Source organism: Astatotilapia calliptera, chromosome 19, assembly GCF_964374335.1.
Source record: "Astatotilapia calliptera chromosome 19, fAstCal68.1, whole genome shotgun sequence".
NCBI lineage: Eukaryota > Metazoa > Chordata > Actinopteri > Cichliformes > Cichlidae > Astatotilapia > Astatotilapia calliptera.
The window spans coordinates 12,147,990-12,172,584 of NC_137440.1; the positions used below are offsets into that span (position 1 = coordinate 12,147,990).

General features: G+C 44.3%; 2 protein-coding genes across 2 annotated transcripts in view; both read right to left on the reverse strand.

Moving 5' to 3' along the window:
• Positions 1–13,341, reverse strand: part of tiam2a (TIAM Rac1 associated GEF 2a) — a 59,925-nt gene extending 46,584 nt beyond the window's left edge. Inside the window, exon 1 of the mRNA XM_026151679.2 lies at positions 13,162–13,341. The gene's annotated coding sequence lies outside the window, so the exon portion shown is untranslated. The remainder of the gene's footprint in view (positions 1–13,161) is intronic.
• A 1,693-nt stretch (positions 13,342–15,034) lies between these two features.
• The window catches only part of scaf8 (SR-related CTD-associated factor 8), a 43,994-nt gene continuing 34,433 nt past the window's right edge, over positions 15,035–24,595 (reverse strand). Inside the window, exon 21 of the mRNA XM_080293883.1 lies at positions 15,035–15,331. The gene's annotated coding sequence lies outside the window, so the exon portion shown is untranslated. The remainder of the gene's footprint in view (positions 15,332–24,595) is intronic.

The window sequence follows — 24,595 nt, forward strand, 5'->3', positions numbered from 1 at the left end:
AGTTATGGAGAAAACGCCTGGCGGTGAATGGAAGTAATAGCATGAGTGGCAGCAGTGCATGCAAAACATGTGGAACAAGGGCGAAATAGGAGACCCTGAGGCTCCTGGGAGGACGAGTAAACAGCCAGCCCTGCCCATGAAGAGCTGGAGAAGCACAACAGCTGACAGATATCTACACATCACATCGCAGCATTCAGTGGTAACCTTCAGGAAGGGCAGAGGCATCATCAATAAAGACAAAGTTCACAATGACTTTGTACGTCCGAGTGCAAATGTCTGCATAAAACACCGACATTAAACCCACCAGCAAACTCTATTATCTCCACTCGAATCAACTGCCGCTGTGCACGGCGAGATAATCCGTCACACGCTACGTTTCATAAGCTCTAGTGATTAATACAATCAGCCTGCGACCCACTCGCTCATTAGCACTGCAGTGGTCACTGTAGTGTACTGTGGCAGTCATGAGAGGCACACTTCAGGATCCCCAAGGTGATCCATCAAAGATCATTGACCGCTGCAGGACCGACTCAGGTGCACAGCTGTTGGAGGTCACGCAGGAAACGATGAGGCGCCGCGGATCGGGGGGAAGAGAGACGCGTGCACGTACAGTAATCGATGTTCTCGCATAGAAAGCAGAAATCACTACGGCGCACATTCAGCATCAATCACCGTACCCAACAGGAAAGAAGAAGCTATTGAGGGAGCGGCAATCGATTCATCTGCGATCTGAGAAGGACAAAGTGAATTGTTTAAAAGGCCCCAGAGGTGAGCTGGCAAGATGAAAGCTGCGCTTTCAAATCAAAATGACATGCGGCTGGTGGCTACCGCTCTATCTGGGGTAGTAGGGCAAACAACCACGGCTGGCCTTGTTCCAGCAGACACACAAGCCGCGCACACACACCTGCTAAGCTGGCCAAACCATCTGCATCCAGATGCTCTGTGGGTGTATGTCTGGGCGAATGCGTGTGGAGCCTCGTCCGATCCATCACTGCCACAGGCATGCATTAATCCCCCTCTGCATTCTTGAGGGGCTCTGACGCCAGAGGGAGTTTACCCCTGTGGCCTCCCCCATCCTCGTTTTAGAGAACCACTCACGGCTCTCTCAGTCACTTTTGGATAAGGGAAAGCCCCGATTCAAAAATCTGTTGCTGTTGGATCGCTCGTGTCCGATTCAAGCTCGAAAAAGCAGAAAAAGAAATCGTAATTCAAACTTTGTGTCCCTGTGCCAAACTGGGCCATATGTTCAGGGTGAACTCGTGCTCTAACTGGCAGCGTCTCGCTTTTAATGGGCAATTAAAGGGCTAAAGTGTAGATGCAGTCAGGCCAGACGGGACACGAATCACTGATCAAGTTATCGAGCATTATTCTTTTGTCACACAGGTTAGGACATCATCTGAGCAACAGCACAAGAAACTGACCTCACTTTTGATAAATAGGTGAAAAAAACCAAAACCAGACAACAACCAGGTCACAGTGAGCGCTGGCTCAGCACTCACCTCCATTCATACATCACCGTCATGTCTGCTGAAGCCTTAAACTGCGACACATTGACAAGCCAAAGCCAAGACGATGCTCCAAGTCTGTCAGAGGTGGTTAGACTAGCCTGGGCCCGTCTGCTTGGTTTGCTCACTGCGGTGAAGGTTAACATAGGTAACAAAGGACCTGCCGCTCAGTAAACTGTTGGGAGTCATTACCTGAAGTAATTAATGTCCTTATTACAGACTCTCTTTGAACACAGTGGCAGGTATGAAAGACTGTTTGTTTACCTGGCGGAGATGCCAGCTCATTTGACTCACCACAAAAATGCTGACGTGACATAATTAAGTGCAACTCTAGCTGTCGTGTAGAAAACCTTTCTTAACACGGCAGCACTGATCTGTTTTCCCAGAAACAAGTGAACTCCAAACTCCAAACAAGCAGGATTATCCCTCTCCTCGTGAATGGGGGATTAACTTGTTTGAAACAAGTTTCGGGCCTGCACTGCTTTTTGGCACCGACCTTTCTTTGCAGCAGCAGCATGCAAATCCAGACCACATCACAAATGCACGACTGCAGGGATGCAATTCTTTCAGTTTAAAGTGATGATTCACCGGAGAGATTTTGGTATTCGCGTCACGCTGCCGAGCCAGCGTGTTTCAAATACACATCCTCGCCTCTACCCGAGCCGAGAGGAGTCGGCCGGCCGGCTGTAGATGGTTTGATAAAGTGGTGGAGAAGTCGGCATCGTGTCATGGACCTACATCAGAGGCCTGTAAACACAGGACCACAGGCTGGAGGGCTATATAAACCATCCATCAGGTGAAATCAGCTCTGTTTAGACATGTCTCGCTGTATTTAGACCCTATACATGTGCAAGTTTATGCACAATCACATTATTCACCATATAAACGTCCTTAACCAGTCTGCTGCCTCTAATAAGGACATATCCCACAGCACGGCTTTAGTAAACAGAGCTCACAGGCAAAGAAATGTAAATTACCGCATAAAGTAACCATCCTCTGACATCATGCTCCTCACAGCAACCGACTCTTTACTGAAGAGGAGAGCTAACAATCTCTGTTGAACTCTCTGCTGATCAAACAGAGCTGACAATAAACAAGTTATGAATCAAAGCCAAGTTGGTCGAATGTTCGGGAAAGCAGACCCACGAGTCGTCCGGTTATTAACAACCTGAACACGGAGTTTTATTGGAGGCCAAAAACAGGCTAAAGAGAACTTACAGTAACTGTTACTGTCCACGGCACAGATAAGAGGAAACAAGTGTGAGCTGGACTGTCTGCTAAACATCCTGGAAGCACTGATGATGGGTGAGACAGCTGGTAGGAGCCAGGCACACACACACACACACACAGACACAGATATTTTATTGAGGGCGTTACAGACTGCATGGCCCAAAATGCCAGCAATCCACTTCCTCCACAATCGGCGAATGCTGTTAGCTGCACATTGCATATGGTGGATGGATTCTTGCATACGAGCCGGGACTGTAAGATGTTACATGTTTACAGGAGATGCAACTGGGGGCAGTATGAATTTCCTTACACTTTGAGAAAGTCTAAGTATCTGAAAATGAAGGAATGCAATGTGAGCTTAATGCAAAGTCATGCAGTCAAAGTCAGATTTTTATTTGCTTACATTTAAAGACTTTTTGATTAAAAGGAAATCAAACAGCCAATAAACAGCAACACCTGGTGGAATAAAAGCAGAACATGAAGCTACGATGATTTGTGTGTGTGTGTGTGTGTGTGTGTGTGTGTGTGTGTGTGTTTGTGCGTTAAGGCCACAGTGCCGGCTCCTGCAGCTCAACACCTACGAACAGGTTTACCACCTGTGGTGAGCATGTCCCAGTGCATGACACAGTTTCTGTCCAAAACTGTGTCAAGGGCTAGCCTGATTCACTGGAGCACAACACTGTGTGAAAATGTGCCTGCTAATGCATGCGAGCAGACGTGAATTTTCCGCCTCCTTTTCACTCTAAGCAGGAACAGATTTTGAATCCCAACATCAGGACGTGGGGTCTGCAAAGCTCGCTGAAACGGCGAGGGCCAGATTAGATCTCACTGCAGAACTATCTCAAGAAATTAGCCTTTATCGACCTATAATCCACAACAGGTGCTGGACAAAGCACTCGAGCGGCACCTGTGTTTAACTTGCAAAGTTAAAGAAAGGCAACAACAAAAGAGTGACCTGTGCAACCAGTCTCACAAGTCACGGCGATGCACAGGCACGTGAACCAATTCGATGGCTGTGAAAAAGTCAGAGGCAAATCTCCGCAAAGCTAACTCCTTTGTCCTTCTCTGCAAAGCCTTTTCAGAGAGGAATGTGGTTCAGAAAGGCCGATAACACAAAACAAGCCAAAGCGGGCACCAAACACCACCTCAGCGAAGGGCACGGCGAGGCTCGGCTAAGCACCAGCAGCTGTGCCGCATATGTGCCGCTTTTACCAACATGATTAAATTAAGGCTCCTGCCAAACTCGTTATTATCCCATTCATATAGGGTGGATCAAGAATGTCAATGAGGATCATGCTCATTATGCAGTCGTCGTGCACAATGCCCACAAAGAAACCAGCACTTTCACATGATTACACAGTAAATCTACAGCATGTTTCAGCTGGCGGCCATTCTTTTACTGACTTTGAAAAATTACAGTCCGACTCTTAATTTTTATTCAGCAAAACAAATTCCTCAACTAATCGAATCACCGCTCACAGGCAGATGTGAAAGCCCGGCGATGTCCCACGGGATGGGCCGGAGAAATCGACAGGCAGATGCTTCGACCGGCAGAGGTCACGAAAGGTCAAGCTGTTCCATTATGGGAGTACAAGGGTGGCATTTATTCACAGGCTTTCCCTCCTAAGCTGGCGTGGGCTCAGAGGGAATGGAGATGGATACTTAACCCTTGAGGCAAATAGCCAAGTACCAACAATGCAGCGTTTCTCTCATTGCTGGTGGAGATAAAGGAGCGCTCTGCCCGTGCCCACCACGAGAAAGGTATTAAAAAGAAAAGAGCGAGACATGAAAAGAAAACCAAAAACTTCAGACTTGCTCAGATCTTACTGTGCTGCCATCAATGCATGATAACAACAACAAAAGGAGCTTTTCTGACAGGACTGATGCACTGCAGCCCGCTTTAAGCAGCAGTAATGACCACAAAGGCACACAGCAGAGGCACTTCAAACACTCCGGCCTGATCCGACTTGTCTGTAGTGCCGGTGAAGCTGTTTCGCTTCACGCTACATCAAAGCGACTCTGCTGCGTGGCTGCACGCAGCATCAAGACGGCGATACAACAGTTCTTCGATGTTTTTTTATTCCATGTACAGTTAGTGGTTAGCTGAATGCTTACTGCACCTCGAGACATTAAACGTGACGGTATGGATGCTGGGAAAAGATCGGAAAAAATGAGCGCAGCTTTCCAGCTTGTTAAAATACTTGTTGGCTTAGAAAAGCCCGTGGCACTGTATGATAGAATAATTAGCAAAAGCAGCAGGCACGTCTGGGATTAAACATGAACACTTAAGACAACCCTCATTAGAGAGAAACACACACATCATCACTGCCCACTAACTAATGGCCTGTTTTACTATTCTGTTTTACTTAAGGGCCAATTGAGTGTGGAAGACAATGAAAAACAATATGTTTCCAATTACTGGAATCTAAATTTGATCAAGTACAAACGCATATATGAATCACACAGACGGGGAGGAAAAAGGGATGCACGAGGCTAATAACACAATATGACTGTAAGTACAGCTTTCGCAGCTCCTTGAACTGCAGCAATCATCTTAACTGTCAGGAAAACCCAGTTCCTGGCATTTCTCAATGTTGTTATTATTAGCTTAAGCCCGGGCATGCCAGCGTGCACCCATGTGCTGTAATATATCGTTATTAGTATAAAAAAAACTGGTACCCGCAAGTTTCCAGTGAAGCCGATTTCTCCACGCGAGCAGACCGCAGGGCTTCCCGCTGGAGACAAAACCGCTCGCTCACAAAATTACTACAGAGGAGCAGGGCAAGCGCCTAAAGAGACAAAATTACTGTAATAACTGTGATATGTTCTTGAAGTTATTCTGCCAGGAAGAAACAGACATTTGGGACTCGTCAACAAAAACCTGTCCCCTCTAAAAGCCTGAGCAAATGAAGCCTCCTAGTAGCTGTTTGCAATGACAGACGAGATGAAGCGCAGTAACCTGGAGACCAAACAGTATCTGCTGCATGTCGCTGGGCCGAGTGACACAACATCAGCCGCATATTAGTCAAAAGTCAGGGTGTGCTCCTTGGATCACTAACCTCATGAGACTGTGAATAAATGATTTCACCCTGCAAAGTGGAAATGATTTATAATGAATGACTTCACCTCTGTACGCATTCACTTTACACCGGATCCTGTCACATGCGAGGGGAATAGCAATGAGGATATAAAAGGCTGTTTGGCGGATGTAGAAAAATCTTTAAAAAGGACTTTTTATGTTCCTTTGATATGCTGGAAGCAGGATTCCCACCATGAAAGCAGGTGAGATAGAGATCAAAACTCACAGCCGCTGAAAACCAACAGGCGCTTCGTACGCAGCTACTCCATCAACATGGATGTTGGAGGCTTTGAGAGAGCTATGCAGAGTAACACAGACTTCTCATTATTCAGCTGAGAAGAATTTGGGCAGAAGGGCTGCTGCATAGCATGGGAACCACACTGGCCTCACATATTTCGGCAGTCATATTCTCAAAAAGACACACACACATAAAGAGGATGTGTATTGTATATCGTCTGTAGCTGTGAGTCACTCGTTCCCCTAAACTGCAGCACACATAGCCTCCACATCCAGTCAGATCCATCCAGAAAGGCCAACAACGGTCCCGCTGAGTGCGACAACCCACCTGGGATGTTTGAGTGGTTGTCAGAGATAACCCATACAAGCTCCTGCTCTGCCCGTGGTACGGTGTGTCTTTAACCCGGACTCAAAAGGCCTCAACAGAGGCAGAGTCATGACCTTTTCAAGTTTGCCTTCACTCCGCGGCGTTGAAAACTCTGCAAATAAAACACCAAGAAACTCAAGAGATTTCCCATTTAGAAGAAACAGCTGACCTTAAAGCTTATTTACTTTTTTTGAAACAAGACAAATGGAAAGATTGATGAAAATGTCACAACACAAGCTGGAGCTAAGAGACAGATGGGTCAATGAGCTCTACCTTTTAAAGACAGGAACTTGGTTAAGCATGAAGCATGGAAGCCGAGAACCTGCCTTAAAGCCCTCCTTTGACTAATAAAGGTCCAGCTACCCATCCATCCAATTTCAGCCAATTATCCGGGTCGCGGGCATCAGTCTAGACTGTAATCGTCTAGCTCTTCTGTCACGCTAGCCAAGCGGCATAAACCCTCCCCATGCATGAATGTCCCACAGTGGAAGGGTTTGCATGCCCACGTAATCCAAGAGCTAGATCGTCAGGCCAATTTGCCCCTGGTAGGGTCTCCAAAGGCAAACGCTTCATGGGCGAGGGGCCAAACTAAGAGCAATTCAAAAAGATTCCATATGAACAGCGGTCCCCAACCCCCGGGTCACGAACCTGTATCGGTCCATGACTCGTTGGTACCGGGCCGCGAGAGTTGAGGCTCGGGTGTGAAATGTATGGTTTTCAGGGTTTTTATCGCTTTTATTGTTAACTCGGTTTCTCTGGGTCTTTTCCCGTGTGTAATGAATAAATCTTCTTTTTTTTGGTTTTATTTTGTTGTATTTATCCGCGACACCTTAAAGGCTGGTCCATGAAAATATTGTCGGGCATAAACTGATTCGTGGGGACCGCTGCATATGAATATTGAGTCAAGAAACATGGCTGCCCTGCTGGATTTCCAGAAGTTTGTACACAAGGACTTTTTTTCCCCTTCCATATCCTCCAGTGAGTTCATTATAAATCATAAAAGAGCCACAAGATTGCCTCACTGCAGAGGTCAAAGGTTTGCTTTAATGTTTCTGTATGTGAAAGTGGAATCAGTGCACTTAAACTAGGTAAAAAACTAAATAAAAATATTCCCAAACAATGTTTAATTAATTTTTTTTGATAAGAGTTTTTTGGGTCAACTTTATCTGTGCTGTCTGACGTCTTTTCTAATTTAAAGTGCACTGCATGAACAGAGACACCAGGATCAATGACAGTCCATAAACCCGGCGCTCTAGCACCTTAAATAACACGAGGATTGAGCAGTAGACAGGTTTGGAGCTCCAGTGACACCTTAATGTCAAATACCTGTAATAGCCTCAGGTATCCCCTTCACACCTCCTTCCATCAGACTCAGACCATCGCCGCATCAAGTTTTAAAGGAAGATTTATGGATTTGGTGATATGAGTGAAGCTGCAGCAATGAGGGTGTATAGTGTCGCCTGCTCTGACTTCTTTGAGGGAGGGAAGTGTATTAAATCTGCACAGCTGTCCCATATTACAACACGCTGGACTGCAAACCGCACCCTGTAATCTGAATGACTAACCATGGAAGAAACAGCCAATACCAACCTTGACTTTATCTAAATGTTGTGTCTTTTGTGCATGTCAACTTGCCAAGGATGCATTTGTGAGATATGCACTATGCTTGGTAGCACAAATATCCATGAGGAAATATCCTGTGTTGTTGGACGTAAAGATACGCGAACAGCGGCCCTGCTCCTCGGTTCAAGTGTTTCTCCTCTAACGGAGTCTGTACGGTCTGTACTTTCTGTGTAGATAAAGCCGCTTGGTGTTGGGCACCTGCAGCCATCAGGTGTGAAAAACCATCCCGGCAGTTTCTTGTGGAGCCAGAGTGTCACAGAGAGCCAGCCGGGCAGTGGGTACGTTTGTCACTCGCAGCCAGGGAAGCCCAGCCCTGCATTAAACGCCTCTTACGTAACAGCTCAGATCGTGTCCTGGCACTAGCCGAACACAGAAAAGTGGAGCTGGAAGTTTCTGGGAGGGAAACCCAAGTGTCTAAACTACAGTTTGAGGTAGAGAAGGGGTGCCATAGAAAATAAGCACACACAGGATCTCCTACAGCAGCCTGGCTGATTTACCGCTCGGCTTAGGTTGAGGATGTGAGGCCTGTCTTACACCATTTAGCCACAATTTCACATTAACCTGATAAAATGTTCTTACACACTCTGTTTCATTGCTCTTATTGTGGCACAATGAAGCCCTTCACTTCTACATCCTTTTCCTTCGAACAGACGAGGCCCGTGAGCCGAACAAGCCTGGATGATGATATCAGCTCAGGAAACAGGTTATTTAAAAACATTTACCTCTTCGGAAAAAACAGGATTTTAGAGGAATCTTTAATTGAGCGTGTTCCATGAGTGGACGTCAGGATTGCTGGTTACCTAAAGCAATCAGGACCCCGTCTGTGTTTACACTGGCCGCACGCCAACGTGACAAAGGCTGGAGACTAAGAAGTAAAGAATAGAGCTTATCTATCTCAGAGATCAAACCGCCAACTGTTAAAGCAGGGAGTGGGCTGGACGGGCAGAGGGGTGCTAATGAGCCTGAAAATGTTCCTCAACATAACATGAATGCAACGGCTGCCAAAGACCCTCGAAACACTTTGCATGTTTCACAAAGCCCAGGAAACTGTGCAGATAAGGACATGGACTGGAGCGAGCTTCTGAGCGAGCGAACGAAGCGAAGCAACATCAATATCCTGCAAGACTGCAGTTGTGCAATTGTGATGATTGATATTTGACTGCTGAAGGTAAGGCTGGGATGAATGGACTACCGGATACAGTTGCATCCATGTGTGCACGATGATGGATTTATGAGCATCTTAACTTTATTTCCGACGTTTGTATCGCCCAGATTCATCATTTGTCATCTTCTGAAAGGATCCCATTGCAGTTGGGTACCTGTTAGATGAGTATGACAAGAAATGTGGTGTCTTAATTAACTATAAAAAACAAATTAATAATAAAAAAAACTATTTAAAAAGAGGTGAGGGCTTTTTAGTTTTCTTTAAAACAAAAATAAAAATAGTTTACATCCACCCGCTGTTGAGCAGCTGGGACGTTGTTGTAAATGTGTACCCAGAATTTGCTCCATCCATCATGGAGGACAATGCAAGTCGCACAGCGTCAGCTGAACATCCCAGCGCCGGGCACTCGTTTAGCCTGTAGCACCAGCTGTGTTTGCCTTTCCAATAGGGCCCAGATAGTAAGTGGGACCTTATGGCTACTGGACTGAGGTAGGACAGATCGATCACAATTTCTATTGTTATAAACAGGCTTGTAGCCAGTGTGTGTGTGTGTGTGTGTGTGTGTGTGTGTGTGTACAGACTGGGTTATTTCCATACAAACTGGGCTGTTGATTGCTTGACAAATGAGCCAGCACGCGTCATCTTTTAAACACAAACATCATGTAAATACAGACTTCTCTCGTGTACGCAGTAGAGACGTGATGCAGCTCGACTGCTTCCAGTCTGAATATTTACAATCCAGACCTCAAACAGGGTTTACACAGAGAGCTACGCTCTGGAGGAATATGCTTTGAGCGAAGACGATCACACGCCCTCCGACTGAGGTCTCTGTAGCCGCCATACTGTCAGTCATTTCATTGTTCACACATTTAGATAATACAAACTACTGCTTTTATATTCAAGGCCTTTAAATCACTTGGTCCGCTTTCAAAATGCTGAAACAGCACCATTACCAGACTGAAATATTGCACGCCGTCTAACAAGCTTACAAGAATTACATGCACTGCTACTCAACTGCTGCCATGGGAGCTTTTTCCCTCGTGTTCACCAATCGCTGCATGATATATAAGGCCATCAATAAAAGCGTAGTAACAGCCTAACAGTTATTTCTTTGGGGTTAATGAAAGTCTGAATCACACGTGAAGAGCTACGCCATCCTCTTCTTCATTTGCACCCCAATTGTTTACATGCCTGCCTGCATTTAAAACCGTACTGCCTCCCTTTAGCAGGTGACCCAGACAGCATGAAGCTCCGTTTAGCCCAATGCATTAAATGAATCTCCTCAAAGAGAGGAGCCAGTGTGAGGAGGAGCATGAATGGGCCGGTTCAGCTGGATGAGTGTGCTGCTCTGCTGAGCTGGGCAGAAGGTTCAGTATGTGCAGCAAAGCGGGAAATTCTGTGTTAGAGCAGATACACAAAGCTGACTGAACAAATCTCACAAAGTGGATGCACGCACGCTTGTGTGTGTGCGACCACCAGCCCAGTATCCACTGCAAAACAAGTTAAATTCAGAATCTCTGAATTATGCAGCACTCAAAGTACTCGGCGGCTTCTTTTTGCCGTTTCAGCGACAGGGTTCGGTTATTACTGTTGTCCAAGCGTCCGCTGAAAGCCAAGAAGGATAACCTCGGTGTTGTGTCCGTGATAGCTCTTCGACCTGTAGCTGCGTGAATCCAAGAAGGGGTCAAAGCCAGCCACGTGTCTTTTGGTCAGCCTCTCGGTGAGCGCCGTATGAAATGAGAAGTCTTGGCCAAGATGCTGTCAACAGCAGCTTTTAGATCACCTGCTTTTTATAGCAACCACTCCAGACACTGCTGGCAACGGGCTACCAGCAAACACTCTGAAAGCCAAATATAAATTCAACCACAGCAGCAAGAAATAGAAGCACGCAGGCCACCATTATGCTCGCCCGACTGTGCAGCCCGAACAGAAGCCTCAAAATGGCATTTCACTGGAATCAAGAAAGCGAACGTGCCGAGAAACCGAAAAGAAATCAAGTTTTTGCTCATTTAAATGTGATCCTTTCAAATCCTTTTGTCTCCTTCGTGTGGAGTCCCTGTGGTTTCCCTCTGCAGGGCCTCTCTACCTAGAGACAGTGAAAGGCCCTCATCCCCGTGTGACAATGAGCACAGATGTTACCCGTGCACCTTATATGGAGAAAAATGTGCAGAGGAGAAGACATGAAACATTGGCGTTTCTCGGCCAGTGTGTGAACACTTTGAGAATTAATGATGACAGGCGCAGTCAGGGGAAAACACTTCCAAGTTTTTGTGCCTGACCAAGGCTGCTTTTCACACGGAGCATCAAAAAGAAGCAAAGACGAGAGCAGTCGACAGTTAGACGGCTGTTCTTAAAGTTACTTGACAAAGTGCATCAGCTGTTGATGTACTGACTGCAGTTCCAGTGGTAATTATGTCACAGAGTCATGCTGTTTCTGAGCCTGTGACTCTGTGCCACCCAAAGAGAAGCCAGCGTGGCCTCACCCTTTTATCACTTGTAAACAACTTTGACGGCCCTGCCAGATGAAACTCGCCCCTCGTGCCACAGAAGGACAGAACGAACCAGCTAAACTATCACATGTTTTCCACTAAAAGGAAATTAAGGGCCACACTCGGTCAGCTTTGCTCTGGTTCAAGACCCCGTTCCAATCCAGGGAAAAACAGAATAGTAAAAACAATATGTTCCTTGTGGCGGAGGACTTCTGTGCCGCAAAAATGTGAACCACAGAAGCCAAAATATGCACACGGTGCTTCTAACCCGGCGCTATTCTTACTGATCTCGCACAAAAAGAACAGGGAACACACATGAGATCAACGCAATTATGTAAGTAAATAACTATTTCTGGATAGTCCATTAAAGAGGCAGGGGGGCTGATAGGCCTGATGAAATATAAACCGAGCACGCAGCATGTTCCCCCTGCAGAAAAATAAACACAAGGCATTTGCTGAAGTTTTTCCTCCTGGGCATGTTGGGCTCAGCATAATTCCTGGATAAAAATGACCGGAGTAAATGATTTACATTTACAGTGCAAGCACATATCCAATCTGTCTTGCTGCAAAACACTGGACAGACTCCAGCCAAAGCCATCAGACAGATAAATGAGTGACCCGGGCGGCTGTTCGAGTCAAACATTAGCCACTGTTTCATTCTCATCTGTGGCATTTAAAGGTAGGAGGACAGTAAGACTGACACCTTCCTGTGGGTGTTTCCATGACCATCCCAAAAGGCATGCCGGGCTCTTCCTCCTTTAATCCAAAACTCTGTTTGCTCTGGGCTGACCCTTCACTCCGGGGGTCCCGGGGCCCTTTTGTTGCCTCTGTATGTGGCTAGAGCCCTTCCACCCCAGCACAAACCCAAACAACAATGCAAGTGGCAGGTAATTCACATCAGTATACATCCTGTGTGTCCCACATCTCCCAGCCTATAAATGAGAAAGAAGTTCAAAAGCTATAAGCAGCCTGTGACACTGCTGCGAGCTACAGCATGAAACAGCCACGCAGATACCTTTAGTGGGACTTTTAGATCGTGTCCAGGCACAGTTTGTGTTTATGGTGCTTCTATTTATCACCCCAAATTCTGCTTCACAGTGCACAATAAAACATAACGATTACTGCTTTTCAGGTAAGAAAGTCCAACAACATCCACAGTGAAGGCTTTAATACGTGACAGATCCACAGACGGAAGAAAGGGGAGACCGTTGTCAACATGAATAATTACACGACGGCAGAAAGCCTCAGAATAAAACAGATATCTCTATGAAATCATTCAAATTTAAAATCACTGGATAATCGGACGTGCTGCAGTTGGATTACATCGCTGCCTCAGTCACTGGTCGACTTACTGGAAATTCTTTGTTAAATTGTTAAACTTTTTCGCGCAGAGTGGGAGACGCGTTTAAGCTGAACGGCAGTCTATTAAAACAGCGTGACTGGGAATAAGTTCGTCTACAACTTACCGGCTAATGCTTCCACCCGTGAAACACATTCCCCGCAGCACTCCTGCGTCCTCCTCTCTGAAAACTCTTAATATACCAGCGCTGCATTAAAAAGTCTGCGTTTCTCGGAGCTAATTCCACGATCCCTCCGTGTCCACGCCAAACGATCCCGGGTCGGAGCGCCAAGAGACTGCGGACTCCTCGCAATGTGGGGTTAAACTCCTCCTTCCCACGGACATGGAGAGGGGGGATGGCCGAGAGCCTTGAATAGACTACAACATGGAGTACCGTGGAAGGAAATCTAACCGTGTGACGAACCAAGGTGTTTCAAACTGTGGTTCGTGGACTTTTTAGGGGTCACGAAGAAGGACTTTAGGGTCCTCAAAAATATCAGAAAAGTGTTCCTTTCCCTTTATTCAAAAGGACAGATTTTACACTTTATTCATGAGCACAGCTCAGCCTGTGAAGACAGTTAGCTTCCTGTAGTCAGACTGAAAAGAGAAAAAGACGCTGAACTTTATTTAATCTGGCTGTTCTCTGATTGTTAAATAAACTTCAATTAAAAAAACTTCTTGGGTGTCCTGGGTTAAAGCCTAAGCTTGATTTGAAGTGACTGCTAAAACCTTTTGATGGAAAGTTGGTGAAAGTAAAAGAACTGTAAAGGACCACACAGATAAAAAAAATCAATCAATCAAAAGACTTTAAAAAAGAAGGAAACATCGTCAGCACCAAGATTAAAATGAGTTTGGGGATGTTATGATATAATCTGTGAAAATGATCATATTTTATACTGTGTGTTTATAAGCATCTTCTTGCTTAATGCAGTATTTAATTACACATAGAAAGCTGAGAATAACGCTGATGTAAGGGGGGCTGAGGGCTCGTCGGGGCTTCAGGTGAAGAAAATGATACTGCAGTTAAACATATGCAATTATAGATTTAATGTAAATAGCCATTAAATGTGTAGACTATATTTTAAAGTTAACTTATGGGTTGTTAGTTAGTTATTATATAAGAGGAGGTATGGGAGGCAATCGATGTGAGAATCATCCTGATATGAATCGCACTGATTGGGTCACTGACACCAAACTATTTGTTTCCATCTGCATTTATGACCACAGTCAGAACAGGCGTGAGCATTTCACTCTTTCCTCTGAACTCTTCAATCATTCTGCAAAGGTTTAAATCCAGCATTAACGAAACTTTCTTGGGGCAAGTAGTTGAGTTTAAAGCCTTTTCTCCATGACAGTCCTTCACCTGAAGCATGTCCTGCCTTGGAAAAGGTGAAGAAGGCATCTTTTACATAACAGTGACAACCCTGACTGTCACGTGGTCTGATGAACTGATAGGCAGTGTGATAGGGAACAGGTTTGTTTTCCTCAGGAACTCAGAAATCATGCGGTAGCTGCCACTGTCGCTGTTTCTCTTGGACTAAATTTAAGTCCTTTGTTCCATTTTCTTTCTACCCTTCTTTGTCGAGATGTCTCAGATTACTGATAACATGACCGTCACGGCCTTGCTTCCTTAAAACTCCCTCGCAACTGGCACAAAGCTTGAGTTTCATAACGTGGCTCTTTGGCCGGGTGTGCCAGCCCAGCCCGCCCTGTCCAGTCTCCATATCAGCCAGTTTACAGCTGTGGCCACGGTGCCTGTCGTAGAAGCAGATACAGTATTTCTACTCCTTTCATCACAGTCTGATCAGGATCTGTCATCACAACAAGCAGCCTTTCATCCCCCTTGGTTGGATGTACATAGCCTTGGGGATTTTAGCTCCAGTTAACCAAGCATGTTGTTGTGAAATCAACATATCTTAATATGCATCTGCAGGAGTGTCAAAGGATTTCAGAGACAAATTAGGTTGTTAGGGAATGTGAATCATTACAAATGGAACTTGTTGCGTTTGAACTGATTCACATCTTTTTATTGGTAATCAAACGTAGTGCAATAATCAACTGGGCAACCATTATCAGCCTTTCCAGTGACATGCTACCAATCCCAGCACACAATGTTTCCAGGGCAGAATCCTGGATACATTCGGAAGCTCCCTGTGTCATCTGGCAGCGTTCGGGAGCTCTGGTCACTCCACATCTCATTAAACGTAATTGGCTCTGACGGTCATCCTGCCGCCCATCATCCCCTCTGTGTTTGTCTGTCGGCCTGGCACAAGACGACGGTCCTGACTTTGCCACTCCTGCGAACACACCGAGGAGTGAGGACAGGGCCGGTGAAATGAAATATTGGTATTGTCAGTTTATTGCTTTAAAACACAACGGGGAGCAAAAAGCATTGAGCTCAGCCAGAAATGTGGGCTTCCACAACACACATAGTGACACACATCCACACCTCAGTCCTCCTTCCTCGCCTCTTAAATGAGGCTTCTCAACACCCCCGGTCCAGCTATTCCGACTGTCATCACTTTGTTCTGCCATTATGGCTTCTCTAATAGGATCGTCACAGTTCGTGCATTTCTATGTGAGTGTGTGTTACTGTACGTGAGACGCAGGGAGGGGGCTGCAGATTCCCCGATAAGCGATGCTCACACCCTTCTCATAGCTGCCTTTTGTAGGCTGTGATCTGGCCATTATTACCACTATATGAGGTGCTGAGATGTGAGAGCTGGCCTGTTCAGCGTCCATGTGTAATTACCAAACTGATTTGAGATGTGAGCCCTAATGGTTTGCTGTGGCTGGAAGACATTTTTCTCATAGAGCTGTCTGAAAGGCTGGCAGGGTTAGGCAGAAGGTGCTGGGAACACGGTTTTTGTGTGCGCAGCATTCATGAACACAAAGAAGGAGATGTCATAAGGTGCATGTGAGACAAAGGGAGGGCTATAATCAGAGCCACCACTGCCACACCCTGAAACAACTCCTTACTTGTTTCTAAATATGGCAGCCAAAATGAAAGAGGCCATGGCAGCAGCTCACGCAACAGAAAAAATATGCACTTAAAGATAAGGTAGAAAAAAGCCAGGGTGTGTTGGAAAGGCTTTTAATTGAATACAACAGGGCTGATCCAAGTGATAGCTTGTACACTCCTGAGGGCCTAACTAATGAGAAATCAATGGCTTAGACAAGCAAAGTGTGTCACAGCGGCCACCCTTTTGCAGCAATGTTATTAGGGTCTTTAAAGGACAGACACAGCACTTAAAGCCCCTGATTTACATGCACTTACATTATTAAACCCTCAGTTCTTTTAGTGTAATTCTATTTTTTTTTGAGTCGAGCATCATTTAAAATGCTTTTCAAACTGTGGACGTGCAAGATATGTGTCAGAGTTGAAGATGATGAATATACTGTTTTTTGGCTGATATCAGACGATATATAAAGCTGCATGGATTCAGCGGTGTGGGAAACGACATATTTGACAGACGTGTCCTCCACACGTTGCATCATGTGTTTGTCTGACTGCCTGTCTGCAGCACGATCGTTCGTTACCGAGCAGTGAGGGGAGCTGGATGTGTTTGCTCATCACTTGAGTTGTAGGTGAAGAAACTATCACGAGACTCCTACAGACTGATGAGCTGAATTACTCTTTTGTTTGCCTGCTTGTGAGAAAAGATTGAGACGGCCGTGAGATAAACAGGATGGGACTGTAAGATAAGTATAGAGCTAAGTGTCGGCACCTGAAGCCAGCATAACAACAAAAAGTAATAAAATGGTTCTTGTTAACCCAGTTTTTAAAATACAGGATGTAATCCATGTTAGTTTGCAGAATGTCATCACATACAACTTCCCTAAAACTGCCTCAGGGAAAGCATAGTTTTCTTTCTGTGGTTGATTGCCTGCCTCCATCCATCTATACTTGCACTCATTACCATCTGCAAAATGAATCATTTCAAGGTAAGTGCAGCGAAGTTGTTAAAGGATATCCACAACTCCCAGAGCTTTGAAGCAGGGATTATTAAGACAGCATTATGTTATCCATCAGTCATCATTGAAATGATTACGGATTCTGCACACATACGAAATGCATGAGAGAATCACGCGGCTGTGATTGGTTATGATACGATGTAAAAAAACAACACAATACAAAGCTACAGGTTGAAAACATATAAGACATTATGACATTTTAAAAGCCCATAAACTGCTTCAAAAGCTTACAGCTTATTATAGCATGAAGATAACAAACATCCTGACACTATTTCACAACTGATGTTATTCGTGCACATCACAACTCACATGACTAGTTATGGTAAATACCCACAACGGCATCAGATGAGCAGCAACAAAAATAAAACACTAAGAAAGGAATCAGCCAATCGGGAGTTTTAAAACTGTAGAACAGGAAGTGATTTGTTGTGGCCATGTCATAGTAAAACGTGCACAAACCCCTCGTCAGACTACTTGTTGATGTAACATACTGTATGTACAGTATATCCAGCGTGTGGTATAACGGGATGCGTGGCCCTGTCTCAGACCTGATGAGCATCTTAAAGCTGCTCCATAGTTTGACCGTCGAGGCTGCAGTGCTGCACAAGGAGAACTTTGTGAAATACAACATCTTCTTTATCCCTTTAAGCCTCTGTGTTTGATCTAAACTGACTTTTTTCCTGTTTACCACTTTCTCTCAGGTAACCACGCCCACCTGCACCAGCTCCAAAACATTCAGCTCTCGCTTGCTTTTACAGTCAGCAGCTCCGGAAGAAAACCATCAGACCTGAAACAAAAACATGTTTGTCGTCCAGGCTACGTCAAAGTTGGTGCATGGTGGCACCGTACCATGTCTAAGCTCATGGAGGGCATGACTGATGGAGGACAACCCGGCGCGCGGTTAGCGTGACATCAGGCCCTGGTCTAAAAATGCACCAAAGTACACACGGCTGTCCTTTTCTTTGTCTGAATGTGGGGCAGACTCGACACTGACAAAGTTAAGAGCATGTTAGTGGCTGAATATATATCCCACACGAGAGAGCAAAGAATATAAATGATTGAGGGACTTTGGAGAGATTACTTTATGAAAGACAGATCAAGACTGGACAAGCCTCATCTTTTATAGACTCAGTGAAAGAGAATAAGGAAACAGTCTGTAGCTCTGGGCTGGCGTGACAGTTTAAGCTGCTTTAAACCTCTTCACTCCTGCAGCCACAGTCCTGCAGGCCAGTGGAGGGGAATCCACAGCAAACGCAGGGACGTTTGATTGAGTTATCGCAAGCTTACACAGAGTCAAATGATCGAACACATTACAAGCCAACAAACATGCCTAAAAATCAAAAGCTTCATTCAGTAAAAAACAGTAAAGGCTGATTCCAATGAGCTAAATGCAATCATTCACTCTGAAGTGTAATGTGATTTGTATTGGGCTAAATTCAACTTGCTCAAACTCAATAAGAGCAACGAGACGAGCTGAAAACAAGCAAGACGCAAACAACATCGAGCAGAAAGTCTCAGGATGGATCTTTATCGCAGCAAATCTCACCCAAAAAATTAGTCTTTTGCTAATATATGAAGTAATTAGTGTGTTTTGAGGATGTCTGCTGCAATGTCTAAAGCATGAGAACCAAACTGTTGTTGCATCATTAGGACTGTGACTGTCCCTCTGCCGTGCCCACTAAGGTAAGGTTCCCACACCCATAACCTCCTCACTCCCTGCTGACAAATACTTTCACACCCATGTGAAGGGAAGCTGGGCGCTGTTACAGTCACCTTGTTAAAAACCTGCTCATTTCACCTCTTAATTGGAAACAGATACAGTGCTCTGGGTCTTTAGCACAATATTATTAGCTACTAGTGCGATGCACTGTAACAGAGGGCACCAAAGCTAAGGGAAGGGCAGCTGGGGGGAGGGGTCTGTCTGACATGTCGTTATTAGACAAAGCAGGACCTGGAAAGCTGATACCTTCCTCCAAACCACTTGGACTGGTTTGTTTACAGGCCTTGTGGAGGGAGACATTTAGATCATCCTTTGTGATTGTAAGATTACGTTAGCATGTTTGCGTCTTTGTTTTCAGCTTATGAGCATTCAGGGATAAACTTCAGTTAGTTCAGAGGAGAAATCTGTGAAGATAAAGTTCACTAAAAGAAGAAAAGACTGCTTTGCTTTTGCCGATCCCTCCAACGAACAAGTCACACTTTGGATTCTCTACCTTAAAATGATGTGTACAGACAAGTTCGAGGCCTGGATTTATTCTGCTGCAATGGTTAGCATTTGTAGCTAACTAGTTACCTTTATCGATAACTTTTAATGGAGTAACTTTTATCCAGTGCCAGAGAAGACTTCTTTATCTAAGTGAGTTTGTGTGGTTGCAGGTTCGTTCTGCGTTTCACAAAGCAGGATTATTTATTCAGTGGTGAATGAACTCTAAGTGACAAGTCATTAGCCAATGAATGTGCGGTTTCACGGCCAAACAGGTGGTGAAGGTGGAAATGTTTATCTGGACTACAGGAAACAGGACCAATGGCTGAAGTCATGGTAGCTTCATCCATCTTTTATGCCATGTATGCTAAGGACTTCAAATACACCCAGGATAATCCTCCACTCGGACTTTTAATTGTCCAAAATGGAATCAGTTTTGTATTCACTGTGATCCAAAATGAGCAAAGTGTTTCCTGAGGATCATTTTTCCATATATTTAGGATCTGCAGCTTTTGTCTCCTGAGTTGTCATTAAAAAGTTTCATCAGGTTGACCTTCACTTTTATACACTATCATCACCATAGATTCTTAGCATTCATCCCGTCGGGATGCGTCAGCAGCACCATCAAACTGGGGACTGTAATCAAAGTATTAATCTTACACTGAAGATGGTACAGTTTGTCTGTGAGACCGGGATAATAAAGATCATTCTAGAACGTCTTACAGCATTATTCTCTTAGTCTTTCCAGGTGGAAATGTTTATTTATAGTGAGGCCAACCACTGTTCTGACTTGCAGGAGCTTCGTGAACAAAAAAGCACTCAGGACGTTTCTGTTTTGTAGCTGGAGGTCTCCCCAAGTGCTGCGGTGTGCAGACCTGGCCGTGTCCAGCTTGTAAAGCATTGTGGATGAGAATGTCAGGTCAGTTATGTGAGCCATTTGGGAGAAGAAGGAGGCGAAATTCTCAAAGGTGAGTGGTAATTATGTAATGACATCGAGCTACCTAAAGTTCATCCGTGGGCTGTTAATATTAGGGTCATAGGAGCGTCGAAGGACTGTAGAGACGAGCAGTAATAGTTTGGTAGGTGATCTTATGACATAAATCTATTTTAAATCATTTTCCAATGTCAGGCGAACCACTCATACAGATTAAATAACCGACAACTGACAGCCAGAGCTACAGTGGAGAAGGAGGGGCTGGTGTGATTTTGTCACTACATTTCTACAGCGTGTTCAGGTGCAGAGTGTTTGCGTGCAGTGCCATGCTCTACACTTTGTTTAGCAGCTGCGAACAAACCGAGAAGCCAGTCGTTAGAGTATCTGATCGATTAACTTCCTGACATTTGGCTAAATAAACCTGATAAAAATGACTAGCAGGCAGTTTTCGCCTCCAGGTGTGACTTCCAATAAAGGAGTCACATCTCTGCCTGTTGGTGTTTGCCCTAAGTGAGCACGCCCAGAACTTAACACTACAATCAAGCGCTTCTTGCTGTCCCTCTGACATTTGTGGTCTCCGTAGCAGCTCTCTGTGTGTTTACCTATTAGCCTATTTACCTAATAATAGCTAATGGATGTGTGTATGTGTGCATCACTTTTCATTTGGGCTGTGAAATCAGATTAGTTCTCCTGTGTGCTGTGTTGCGTGTGCACACTCACATGTTTGATTTGAGCACAGTGTGTGTATGACGTGACGTGAAAATCCTCCATGCTCCACAGAAACGCTTCTAGCTGGCTCCGCTTGTTCTTGTGTGCTGTTAAAAATACTAAAGCACATCTAAGTGGATAATGAAGCGGATATCTGCAGGAGGGAAACGCTCCAGGTCTTAGGGAATACGCAGGACACCCCAGACAGGTTTAGTGCTGTTGAATCACGAGGTCATGGGAACCATTTGGTTTAATTCTTGTTTTCAGTCATATTTAGTTATTTAAATCATTTTTAGGTGCGTTTATGAGAGCATTATCATCTTAGCGAAGTTGCCCACATGCAACACTAAGGTTGGGATTATACTTGCATGTGAACAGACTTCTTTGTGGCCCCATAACTCAACGAGGCCTTGAAAGATAAAAGCTACTGCTTTGTCAACTATTAAGTTCAAGTGTAATTAGGTTCATATACTCGGACCGGTGTGAAACGTGGGAGAGAAGAAGCAAGGCAGATTTATGTGGGCTCAACTTCTCCCAAGGTTCTTTGCACGTTGGTCCAGCAGCGTCATTAGAAATCTATTAAAACCAGCTTCTCTTTGCTAGAGTTTGGTTTGCTTTTGTTCTCCAATAATCAAAAATAAGATCATTATGAAGCACGTGGATCTATGGCAGTGCAGCTGGTAAACTACTACTTAACAAGTTAGCTTGTTGCAAGTACTCATTAGTGACAGGGTCATTTCAGCAATCGGGTTTTGGGAGAGTTGAGTCGTTTTGTGACGGTGTACTCCGATCCTGCCTTCAAACACGTGTAATGAAAGTATCGAGGCGTGGCTATATATAAACTGTGCTTACATCAGCTATACTGTATCAGCTGGGCAGAAAATTTATGAATCCATATCTGATAAAGTATAAACCACGACACAGCTCACCCACACATGAAACACTAACTGGCTCAGAGGTCACTTTGCTGATGTTTCTGACTATGTTAATTATGATGATGGAAACTAAAGTCCTCCCATAAGTAATGTTTCTGTTATTTTGGCCAGCCTTACTTGCTCAATATGACTTCATAAGGATAGGAAACCTTTACACGGTACATGTGATACCCAGTTCCCCTCTTTTCTCTGTGCAGTTAAGGTTTTGCCACCCCCCAAACCAACAGCCAGACCTCACTGACACTTATTCTTCCTAACAGAGAAACTCTTTGAGACGAGTGCAAGTTTCACGTTTCTCATTTTCTCCCACACAACAACACAGAATGTGTGTGTGTGTGTGTGGGTTGGCAGTAGTGTACGCTGTCTGTTTACTCATTAGAAACAAATCCCTCTGTTACCCTGTCAAACATGGTGACCCTCCTCTGCCGACTCCCACTGACGCGTTTGTTCCTGTTCTCGTCTTCGTTTCCACGTTCAGTTTTCTGCTGAGTTTAAATTCGTTTCATGAGTTATCTTTGTGACTCAAGCTGCATAAAAGCCTCATCGGATGTTGTGCCGGACTGCATTATGCTGCACAGACACTTCCTGTTTTGTCTATTGTCTGATTTTTATTTTGTTTTTTTACATGTGCTGTGCTGAAACATTGGAAATGGAATAGAAACCCCCTTTAGATTAAAGAATCAGACATTTTAACATAGAAAAGGTTTTATTGTTTCGACTCAAAAGCCTGTAAACTCCCACAGACGAAACAAAATCTAAAAATCTGATGCACATCTTCACATGTATTCACGTAGTCAGGGTATAGCATAGTAACTAAATGCAAATTAGTCAGAAAAAGCAAAGCAAATGGAAACATTTTTACTTTATATTGACTATGTAAGGTTTTTGTAATGCCACGGTCGTCTTTAAAACGCTCAAGCAATCAAGAGAGCGATCAAGCAGGGATTCATGTGCCTTCTTTGCTTTAAGTGTTGCCTTCCTCTGTTTGGTGGAGGTTAGAGCTATAGCCTGAAAGGTAGCTTTCATATATTTCACTTTTTCTTAATACTTAATATTCATTAAACCCCTTCAGTCAAGATAACACAGTAAACTACAATGTTTTGAAAGCAAATACAGCAGTTATTATAAAATTAAAGGACAGCCTTTGAGTATTAATTGTGATATTACTTTTTTATAGCATTGATATTTCTACACATCTAATCAGCCAATCACGTAGCAGAAACTCATTGACTTTAGGCATGTAGACATGGTTACATCAGCCTGCTGAAGTTCAGACTGAATGAATGCACGTGGCGCAGACGGGCGGTCTGAGTATTTTACAAACTGCTGATCTACTGGGATTTTCCTAAACAACCATCTCTGTTTACAGAGGACAGTCTGAAAAAGACAAACATGAGGTCATGTGGTACGAGGTCTTCAAGATAAGATGAGGCTTGATTGTTATTATTACAGAGCTTGGCCTTGTGAGGAGAAGGATTTTAAATGTGAACCTGAATTTAACAGTGAGCCAATAAAGAGACATTAATATGGGAGAAAAGTGATAAATGCACAAAGTAGTTTTTCAGCATCATTCTGAGAGGCGGTCAAAAAACGACTCCAAGGCCCGCCGCAGAGTTTTTGGAGGGAAAGGTAATGTCATCTGGTTGGATTGTGTATTTCTGAGGGTTTTAGAGCCGAGAACAACAACCTCAGTTTGATCTGAATTTAGAAGCAGGAAATCTCTTTATTGTATCATCTGGCTTCGTGGATAAATAAAGATGGATATCATCTGCATAATAATGAAAATGTATGCAGTGTTCTCTAGTAATACTAGCTAAGGGAAGCATGTATGTAAGTTTGCCATGTCCATCCCTTCATATGTATGGTCATAAAAGGACACACACCAGGTATCCAGCAAGATAACGTCACAAAACTCAAATAATCTCAAACTGGTTTCTTGAAAATGACACCGAGTCCTCAAACGGCCTCCACAGTAACCAGATCTCAATCCAGCGGAGCCCCTTTGGATGTGGTGGAACAGGAGATTCACATCTTGGACGTAACCAACAAATTCTCAGGAATCGTTTGTGTTCATTAGGGACAAAGTGGCCAGAGTGTGTATATATCAGTTTTTGTTGTTGTTTCTACAAATATTTGGTTAATGCCAGCATTTTCTTTCTAAAAGCCAGCCTTCTACCTGTTCTGTTTTTCCAGTTCAGATCTACTAAGAATATGAAATCATTTTAAAATCTGTGTTTATATTTAAACCGGTCCAAAAACCAGCCAACTGCTATTTTTTCCACTAAAAGCCTGACTTTGTTTGAGATCAGTTTCCTTAGTTTGCTCTTCAGCCTCACTCACACAATGCACAGCTTTACAAACTATATTTTAAGCGAGTTTTATGATCTGGGTAGCATCTCCCACTGAGAGGCTCCGTTACCAAGAAATCTGACCAGACTGTGACACGCTTCACTGGGGAGAATGGAGAGTGGAGCACAAAGATGGAGCTGCAGAGAAGTAAAATGAGACACGACTGGCCAAAGGAGTAAAAAAAAAAGGATAAGGGGAGGCAGCAGAGCACAATAATAATGAAGGTATGGAGGGAGACGCTCAACCACACAGAATGAGACGGCAGGCTGTGAGCAGTGCAGCATCAGTGCGCTTCTGCTCATCACTCATTTATCATTTCATTTGCAGAGGCTGTGGTGCAAAGTATGTCGTTTTTATGAGTATCACCTAAGAGGAGGGCACATCTCCGAGTCTCCGAGTTGAAGAGTGAATGATGAAAATGGTTAAAATGCAGAGATGCAAATAAACTCAAAGGATT